The following is a 10,391-nucleotide window of genomic DNA, read 5'->3' as shown; positions in this document are numbered from 1 at the left end:
CACTGTCCCATGCCCTTAAATGCCCTTCTGATTCTCAGAGAAATAATGTGGTGATTATAAATTATTTCCCAGAGACCATGAGATCTCAGAAACAGGGTCAGTCTGGGACAAGAAATAGTTCAAATTTGTCCCACAACTGCAAATAGTACCTGTTGGTGCCCTTTCGGTAAATGTTGTGTGCAGACAGTGGATCTTCATTTATATAAGTGAAGTAACATTAGTTAAAACGATCAGTTCCACAATGCATTAACACATTAAACTTGCCCACTCTGGCCCACAAAACTGTCCTGCACTGACCCGTTAGGTCAGCCCTTTAGACATTGCTCTATTGTAATTGTAATTGGTTATTTATAACGCGCTTAATACCCAGAGGTTTCGAAGTGCGGATCCGGGGTTCTAATAGGTCCACCCAAGCCTGTTCAGAAGGCCGCACCTAACTGACCAATCCTCCGCTTAAGACTACTTTTTCTAACCAAGTATTTTGTAACTTTTTTACTTTCACACCTCAAATAATATCCATGTCCCAGCACAGATCAGTGCGATATCGAGTGACAACTCATTTTGGGCTGAATGAAGTGGCGTGGTGTCCCTGGCTCCTTGGCCTGCCGCCGGGAAGCAGAACCTCAAAAGAAGCACAGGATCCTTCATCCAGTATAGGAAGTTAATGGCACCATGAGTTAAAGGCCCCATAGGAGCTACTGGACATGACCCATAGAGAGAATGGGGGATTACAGTTGCTGAATAACGACAAGGAGGTATACATCATCCAGTCGGACGGGAAGAAGAAGTCCTCCTTTCGAACAGGATAGTTTAAATACTGAGTTCCTCCTTCCACACACGCTCAGGATTTCAAATTTCAGTCACCAGAGTTTTCAGGACTTAACGGGTTAATGAATCAAGATAATCCAGTGGGATCCCGCTTCCAGAACTAGGATTTGACAATCTTGAAGGACACACTGAACCGTTCTTCCAGCTTCTAAAGTCTTGATCCTTAAACAAAGCTGCATGATCCTCCTTCCAGACCCAATAACTAGTGGCAGATTTGGAGATAAAGAGCGAGACGTTGTGAGATGAGTCGAAAACAACACCAAGGTTGCGAGCAGAAGCAGAGAATGGAAGGTAGTCAGTAGAGAAGAATAGAAGAGGGCGAAAGCAAGAGATAGTCTGTTTGGATGGGAAATAGAGAATGTCAGTGGAGTTGAGCATGAGCAAGTGAGATGCCATCTAGTATTTGATGACAGAGAGACAGATAGAAATGTTTGATCATAGCTCGTCAGATAAGGAGGAAAAGGAGAAGAAGATCTGCGTGTCAGCAAAGAGTTGATAGGAGAAGCCATAGGAGGCAATCAAGGTGCCAAGAGCAGAAGCATAGAGTGTGAAGAGAAGTGGACCCGGGACTGACCCTTGGGGGACACCAACAGTAAGGGGCGTGAGTGGGGAGGTAAGGCTGTTCCATGACACCTGGGAGTTTCTGGGGGTGAGATATGAAGCAAACCAAGCGAGGGCCTTGTCCCTGATGCCTATGAGAGACAGGTTGAGAGAAGGTGAGAATGATTGTTGGTATTGAAGGCAAACAAGAGGACGAGAAGAATAAGAATAGATGAACGGTTAGCATGACGAGCAGAAGAGATGTAGTTGCTGACATTGAGGAGAGCTCTTTCAGTAGAGGAGAGAGGTCGGAATCCAGATTGAACAGTATCCCAGAGGTTGTGTGTGCTAAGGAACTCATTCAGCTGGTTGAAAACTACACGCTCTAGGATTTTGGAATAGCGAGGTAGAAGAGAGACAGGACAAAAGTTGGCAGGACAGTTAGGATATAGGCCAGGTTGCTTAAGAATACAGATGACAGTTGCTGACTTGCAGGATGATGGAAAAGTGGCACTGTCAAGAGAAGAGTTGAAGAGGGAAGTAACATATGGAGCAACACTGGGAGCTATAGGTTTCACAATGTGTGGGGCTAGAGGGTCGATGGGGCACATGAAGGGTTAGCTCTGAGGAGAAGGTCAAGAATCTCATCATGGTCAATGAGCGTAAAGGAAGACATTGGGCCTCATTATGAGGCTGGCGGTAGCCGTGCCTGTTTTACAGGCACGGCTGCCGCCGGTATTCATTTTTTTCTGGTGCCCTGAAAGGGCAATTACCGGGTCATTACGACCCGGTAATTGCCCTTTTCTGGACACCAGAAAATATTAGTCCCCATTTCCATTGAACCCCATAGGGCTCAATGGGAATGGGGAGGGTGGTAGCACCGGTACCGTTAATAACTGTACCAGTGCTACCATCATGTTCGGCTCGTGGGTGCCAGTACGGCCACCAGGTCAGACTGCAAGGGCACCTGCGAGCAGAACTCGTAGTATGGCGATACGGTAGCAACGGTGCTGGGTAGCGATACTGGCGCCGTTGTTGCCTTACCACCATACTTGTAATGAGGCCCATTGTCTCAGGAGAGGACAGTAGAGGTGGTAGAGAAAAACGAGCAGTTGGAGGGGCTAGAAGGTAATTTACGAGGGTATTTTGAATGTTGGAAATGTTTGAAGCAAAGTAGAGAGCTAGATCATTAGCAGAAGGAGGAGTGGAAGAGGATTTAGGAAGTGACAGGATTGAGTTGAGGCATTTTTGGAGGCACCTAGGTTAAGAGGATTGAGATGAAATGAGAGATAGACGTCACGTTTGGCAGAGTCAAAAGCAGAGGAGTAGTTTTGAAGAGCAGTCAGGCAGAGTTGGAGTTCCAAGGGATGTCTAGATCTCTGCCAAGTGCAAATGTTTTTCCTCATTGTTGTTTTCAGAGTGAGGGTGGTAGGTGTAATCCAAGGCCATGGAGGGGAGTGTTTAGGAGTGAATGAAGCAAGAGGGAAGAGAGAGGAGAAGGGGGCATTAAAAGCAGCGTTAACATTAGTGAAGGCTTTCTCAGTGGTAGGAACAGTGAATTTTGCATTAGAGGAGAGAGAGTGGTGTAGGTAAGAGAGGTTGATAGGGAATTTGGTGGAGGGAAACTTGTGCTTGGTAATGGAAGTTGTAGATCAAGAGCTCGAGGTGTAAGTAGGAGTGTAGATTGGAGCAAAGATGATGCAATGATCAGAGGGAGATCAAGCAGTGGAGATACTAGAGGCAGAGAGTTGCAAGGAGATGAGAATAAGGTCAGGGAATTACTATTTGAATTGGTGGGCAGAGAGTGGACAGAAGGGAGCAAGTGGTTAAGTAGAAGAGAGATAAAGTCAGTGGATAGAGGAGTGGAGAGAGGGTTGGTTAAAGTCACCAGTGACAGTGAGGTGATGATGGGGAGGAAGGGAGTCAATTAGTTGGGACAGGTGGTCAATAAATTGACCAGAGGGACTGGGTAGCCGATAGAGATATAATATGAATGTCACAGGGAACAAGGATTGTGGAGATAGTGTATTCGAAAGAGCTAGAACTAGCGAGATATAGGGAAGTCGGAGCTATATGACGTTTGGAAGATGCAAATAGCCCTACACCACCACACCTACCAGTTGGGCTGGGAGAGTGGGAGAAGGTGTAGGCAGATTCTGAGGGAGAAAATCAGGTTCCTGTAAGGCAATTGAGGTAAAGAGAGGGAGAATGGGAAAGAAGAACGTCAGACGTAAAGGAAGATTTGTTACAGACAGATTGTGCATTCCAACGAGCAATATAAAGAGAGTGAAATGTAGAAGCATTGCGACGTTGAGTTTGAGAAGTAGAGAGGCGCTGGGGGTAGATGTAAGAAGAGGAAGTATGAGGAAAGTTAGGGTTGGAGGTTTTGTGAATAGAGAGAGTAGGTGAGCGAGACATGGGGTGGTGTCGAGGAAAAGAGATGATAGGAAGAGAGTTGAAATGGTTTTGATCAGAGCAGATGAAGAGAGAAGTAGAAGAGAAAGGAAGAGATAGTAATAGCAGTGCATGGTGAGGGCGGGACAGGGCAACGACAATTGGTACTCACAAGCAAGTAGCAGGACACAGTAAAGCAATAGCTTGAAGGCAAAGTGGCAAAGGGGCTGGAGGAAAGGCTGGAGGATAGCCCCTAGCTGATTGCCCTTTGCTGGGTCACCCGGGCTGACTTACTCCAAAGCAAGGAGTAAAGCACTGGAAGTGGTAAGGAGCATCCAATGGTCGGAAGGGGAAGAGGGAACACCAAATCTTTGTCTCCTTTTCCTCCTTCACTGCAGCCATCTCGGAACAGATTACCAACTGTCTCACTGCAATCTGTATATGAATGTCTCTCTGTTGCCAAAAGCTGAACTCTTCAAAAACAGAAGTTATCTTTCTCACATCTTCCAATGCTATCCCTCACGGCTCCTATCTCCTTCCGGCCCAAACTTCTTGCTTCATTGTCTAAAGCTTGCAGCCTTGCTGTCCTCTATCATAGCGATTATACCAATTTATCAATACCACAGACTCTAATGCTCCTATAAACCTTCCCAACGTTTGGAAGATTCATCTGTTCTTTACCCAACACTCTACGAAAACTGTAATCTCCACCCTCCTGCTCAGCAAACTCTACTATTGCTCCTGCATACTCATTTTCCTTCCTCACTATGCATTGGTCTCTCATAGTCGGCAACTTCACTATCCACATTCTCGACAACCTTCCCAGATCCTCCTTCACTTCTACCTACTGAAACCATAGTTTGTTCTCAGTAGAGGGTCACCCCTAATCCTTTCAAATTGTGTAAAACTTGGGATTTCACCTTAAGTAACCAAGAGTAATCCAGACGTGGAGCCCTTGCTCACTGTGCCTTAGAGAGGCTTAGCTTCACCTCACTGAGGAGGCCCAACAGGGCCGAAACACTTGTCTGCGGTCGCTGATGGTACTCTTCTTCAGAGGACAATTGCCTAGCACTTCGGTGCTGGACTGCCCTTATGGGTGCGACAAGGACTGATATGCAAATGAATGTTTCTCCTCTGTGAAGGGTGCAGTGGGCTAAAACGTGGTTGCAGACCCTCCTGAGTGGAAGAAATTCCACAGAACAGGGTATTTGACACATGCTCGTTCTTAGTAGAGGGGCTGCCACACTCCTTTTAAATACTGAAACCATACTGGTTGGCTCTTCATGCACAACCACTCCCTTTTCAGGTTCCTTCTCACAGTCTACTAAGCTATCGATGGTCATACTCCTCAGTACCTGGTTGACTATATCTCTTTCTATGCACCATCACAGTTCCTCCATCCCTCCATTCCTCCTCTTTTTTCCATCTATCACAATTAACTTGGAGCAGCATGTCTGTTTCCCATGTCCTTCCTATCTGTGTCTTAGCTCTTGCACTATCGGAAATTTCACCAGACCGAGTATGGTAGTTATTTTTCACATTCTTGTTGTTCATGGCCTTGTAAGAATGTCATTGTATTTTTCTTTGTTCCCTGCCTTGCCGTGAAGCACTTTGAAACATAGGCGCTATATAAATAAACTATCATTTCATAGCATATCATACTACTATGGAAGAAGCTCGCACTGGACTTACTCTAACTGCAGGGATTTTAAGTGAAGTAAATCTAGTGTCTAATGCTACCGGCATGTAACTAACTTTAAAGTGACCGCTATAGTGTTTGTTCCATCATCATTAATATAGGCATCTACCCTTCCAACCCTTTGGGACTGCAGCGGTAAGCAACATGAAGCTCTGTCTTCAAGAAAATCTCCCCTGTCACCAATTATAGACATGCTCTCATCCAACTGAGGTCCTTTAACTATAGAAAAGTATAAATTAGTACCTTGCAAAAAATGTGTATAGTACATCACACAAGTAATTGTAAATGGTTATTTATAACGCGCTTAATACCCAGATCGAACTTGTGTTGCTCGGCAGCGTCTTGCTTCCAAGACAAGCGCGTTGCCCCTGAGCTATGCTACCCTCGGTGCCTCCAACTCCCCAAAATCGTTGCCCCACTTTAGCAGCATGGACCAGCCCTAAGCCAACCGATTCCGAAACACTGACCATCAAACATTGTCATGCTTTTTTAGAGTTGGACAAACCTCACAAACTTTGAAGAAAAGAGGGTGTCAAGTGCCATGGAAGTGTTTGACAACTTTACACTGATGAAAGCTTCCATAAGCAGTGAGTGCAAAAAGTCACAGGAATTCTGCCAGCCGATATTCAAAGAAAAGAACATGACACGTTCAGGCTAACTGCTTGCAACTGGTGTGGGGGTTTGTGTTGGGTAGAAAGCAAAACCAAGTCTGTTTTCAAACGATAAAAGTTAATCCTTCAAATAAAGCATTCCCCGGAGAGAGATTTGTGTTGCACTGTTTTTATGAGCACAGATCTGCTGTGAACTCATAGCACTGCAATATTACACGTGGAACTAGAACTCATTTAAGTTACTTGAGATCTATGGTTGACAGCCAAATTCATTCTTGGCATGTGACTGACTCTTTCCCAGCTTGACATGCCTTTTCAGAGATAAATGGTGCCAGCTATGATTTCCCCTAATTGTATTAGTGCTAACCTCAAGGATACTCATGGAACCAACTTCAGAAGAATGAAGGGCTGCGTCATCTGTGTTTGACATGTGAGTGACTCACTTTGCCCCATTCCAACAGGCCTTTCATTAACAGTTCCTATTATAATATTCCAACCTCAATAGTAGCCAAGTAAGCAACCCCATATGGATGAATGGCTGGAACACCAAAGCGTGGAATGTATCTGACTTGGCCCCTTGCCCTTGTGGACTTCACAAACGCTCGTAACAAAGAACTGACTGTCTCAGCATTACCAGCCATTCAGCTGTGAATGTCTGGCACAAACTCTCCATGTTCTAATTTTACAATCCTCAAGGATACTCTTTTAAACAATCTTTGAAGCACAGCAAACTCGGGCTTACCTGGCATGTTATTGACTCTTCCCAGATCTAAAGAGGCTAGGTTCTGCTAAGAAGTCACACAATTCCCACTTAAACTGTAATTCTTTCATTGTGAAGTACCAAACTCTGAGTCGTACCTACCCACATGCAACCTGTAACACAGAGCTCTCAGGTTTCTGTGGCCATACCTGAGAAGGCCATTCAATTTGGATGTTTCCCTTTGGATTCTGGGACTTGTATTTTTTCTTTTCCCATTTGAAATTTAAGAAAACTAAAAGTCCTAGTATTCCAAGTAAAAACAGGACAGTGTTGTCATCTCGTGCATGGCCATGGGAAACTTGAGAGCTCTGGTGACATGAAGAAAATACAGGTTTCAGCAGCAGGTGCATTAACCAAGCCAGACATCTTACTTCAGAGTTTGATATACTGCCTTATTTTAATAACATTCACAGAAATGCAACAAATAAAATGAGAAGGGGCGAATGAAGCTGCCTCGGCTGTTTTCACTTTTTAGATGTTAAAATGCCTTTCCGAGGCCAAGCTGCCTAACAAAAGTCCCTTGCTCGCAGTGCCATAGGGAACCAAGCTGCACCTCACTGAGGAAGCCCAAGGCCGAAACATGTCTGGGGTTGCTTGTGTTTCCGTGCAGTGGGGACCTAACTAGTAGTTCAGGCAGGGCTTCTCCCATTGGTGGCAGTACCTGACTGAGTTGCATATGGCTGGACCCCTTTTGCAATGGCGCAGACGGGCAAAAGAACGGTGATGTGGAAGGTTGCCCAGAGCAATGCCAGTGGTTCAGATTAATTCAAAACCTTCCACCCATCACTTTTTTGGTAACAAAAGGAACACAGCAGGCGTGGCTTTGGGGGTCTCCAAAGAGTAATTCATTTAAATATGTTGTTGTTAAAAAGATAAGAAAAAACAATGAAAGAACAATGTGTGGTGATGCACAGCCAGTGCAACTACGCTGAAGGATGTCACAGAATTTTAAGAATCTTATGGTGCAACTGCGTAAAATCCTCTGCACTAAAGATCCCGACTAAATACAAACCAAAAAAAGGCTAACTGAAGCAATGAGAAAACCCTGCTGCACCGTGCTGCGGGTACACAACCCTCCGGCATTCAAAAGTGTATCCCCAACGGTTCAAAAACAGTTCAAAAAAACAGTTTCATAAAATAATATACAAGTGAATAATTCCGTATTTTAGCAGAAAAAAAGCAAATCAATTTTGTAGATAACGGAAAGGAAAAGTTCACATAAAGTTCCACCTCAAAACCTAATGTTAAAAAAGCATCACATGAGTTCTATTTTCTCAACACATGTATCACATGACAGCATAGATATGTTGAAAATATCAGTTATCTTCATTTTTGTCTTCCCAACACGTTTCAGTTTTGAACCTTAATCCTTCTTCAGGAGTAATCTTACTGTCTTCCTACAAATAAGTACCGTATAGCAATTCTGAATCCACACCCTATTAACCATCAATATTTTCCACGACCATACAACCAACAATCACTAACCTCCGGGGATGTAAAAATCCCAAGTAACCAACGTGACCTAAAGGAGGAAACTTTCAATCAGCTTCACCATGTACTGACACGTTTACACAAAACCTCACAGTAACACTGGATGGTGGAAAAAGTAGAAACTTGGGTTACCACATCTGCTGTTCTTCTAATGGCAAAGCAATCATAGAGCCCAACCTCACTTCATTTTAATATCAGCCTGTGAACAATCACACGTGTTAGTACTTTGAGTACTTTGAGTAAAAGGCACCTCCTAAGTAAGAGGCGGACACATAAATGCTCCCAAGCGAGAATGACTAATGTTTTATTTATGAGTATTGCAAGCGACGAGGCAAGGGAGTGGAAAACATTCGTGATTCTCGCTTAGGAGCGTTAATGTTTTGTGTTGGTTGTTCAAAAGTTGCCATCGCCGAGTTTACCGGTTATATCGTCGTGAAGGAAATTCACGCGCCTCCGAAGGACGATGGTCCCGCGTGTCTGGAATGCTGCCAAACGTCCGAGGTGCGTCAGCCAGGCGGCCGCCATCATAGCAGACGTGTAGAGACGTAACCTCACGAGGACAACCTGTTATCTAAAGAAGCTAAGCATTTTTATGTGGGCCCTGGCGAGCACGACAAGTACGAAACATGTATCAGCTCATGTCTCTATTTACCATTTGTAAACAGCTGAGCCGTCTTGGTTCATTTAGTACAGCCTATGGCAACGTTTGAACAACTGTCATTGCAAATAAATGTATCTTTGCAATCCTCTCAAGGGCTTTGTTATGTCCTGCCACGGGTCACCAGAGCAGAACACGCAGTTACTAGGATCACCTGGTTAGCAGTTCCATTAGGCTGGGAGCACGCAGCAGAGCGCAGCATAGGAGGCACCGGCACCCTATGGCATCTTGGTCACCAGATAAAAGACAGGGCAGGGGGCACCCAGCCAACGTCGTGTAACAGGGGGGGGCACCCTGTTAGTCCGTGGCCGCATGGATACACTCAAGGCCTGGGGGCAGACAGGCCAACAAAGGACACGACCAGAGTTGCCCAGCAGGGGCACTGGCCTCTTCAAACAGAGTTGCCCGGCAGGGGCTCTGATACTGCAGTTCAACATGGGGGACAGCCTTGCCCAGCAGTGGCGCTGTCTCGTTGTGTGGCCTTACATGGTAGGCCACTTGCCTGCTACGCAGCGCGCCGTGCTGCAAGAATGACGCTGCATGCAAGAATCATTACTTCCAAGACTCCTGAGCGGGCGGCTGCTCATTCTTTTTTATTAAAGCTAGTCACGTGGTCACTGCCACGAGACAGGAGCACGAGCCTGGGAGATACCATGCTCCCAGGAGGGGTAACACATTACAGGCAGGGTCCTTGTGGTCTTTTGCTGATCCTCTATCTGGCCTCACCCTGTCTCCTAATCGTTCCCTTTCAATAATTTGCAATTTCGATGTTTAATACGAATCTCTGACATGAAGCCCAACAACCCAGACCACGCCATGCAATTTGATGGCACTGAAAGGCGATTGTTGCTGTAAGGAAAGTTTGCAGAGATTTGCGAAACCAACCCAAACTTCATCTGGTGAAATGCGACGCCCAGCTAACCGCTTATAAAATGGTTTCCAAGGACAAGCAATTACTGTTTCAGGAGCAGGATGTTTGGCCACAACCATTTCGGCGTGGGATGTTTCGGCGCACCCTGTTGGATGCAGCCGACAGGGCGCTGGGACATTTTGGCGCCAGGATGTTTGGTACGCGAGCATATTCCGGAGCAGGACATTTTGGTGCCGCCAGTTCGGTATGGGCCGATTTGGCACGGCCGTTTCACCGCAGGAGCCGGTTTGGCATGGTCTGTTTGGAGCGGCTAGTTCGCCGCATTTTTAATTAACATTACACTTTTCACAGTGCACTTTTAATAACATTTTTTTAAAAATATTGAATTAGGGCTGTTGCGAACCCTGGCCTGCAAGGCTGGGTGACTAGTACGTTAACCACAATTACCAATTCTGATTCCACCAGTTACTTATATTGAGCTATACGAGCGTTCTTAATGGCCCCTGTTAATGTAAGTAACTGGTGCAACTGGTATTGAT

The 10,391-nt window shown here is 45.4% G+C and overlaps 1 protein-coding gene across 2 annotated transcripts in view; it reads right to left on the bottom strand.

The window, feature by feature from the left end:
- The window catches only part of VWA1 (von Willebrand factor A domain containing 1), a 332,806-nt gene that overhangs the window by 73,240 nt on the left and 249,175 nt on the right, over window positions 1-10,391 (bottom strand). The gene's annotated exons all lie outside the window — the stretch shown is intronic.

This window comes from Ambystoma mexicanum, chromosome 8, assembly GCF_040938575.1.
Source record: "Ambystoma mexicanum isolate Mex_15411 chromosome 8, UKY_AmexF1_1, whole genome shotgun sequence".
In the NCBI taxonomy this organism is placed as follows: domain Eukaryota; kingdom Metazoa; phylum Chordata; class Amphibia; order Caudata; family Ambystomatidae; genus Ambystoma; species Ambystoma mexicanum.
Note: the sequence above shows the minus strand (reverse complement) of the source record. Positions and strands in the feature narration are given on the sequence as shown.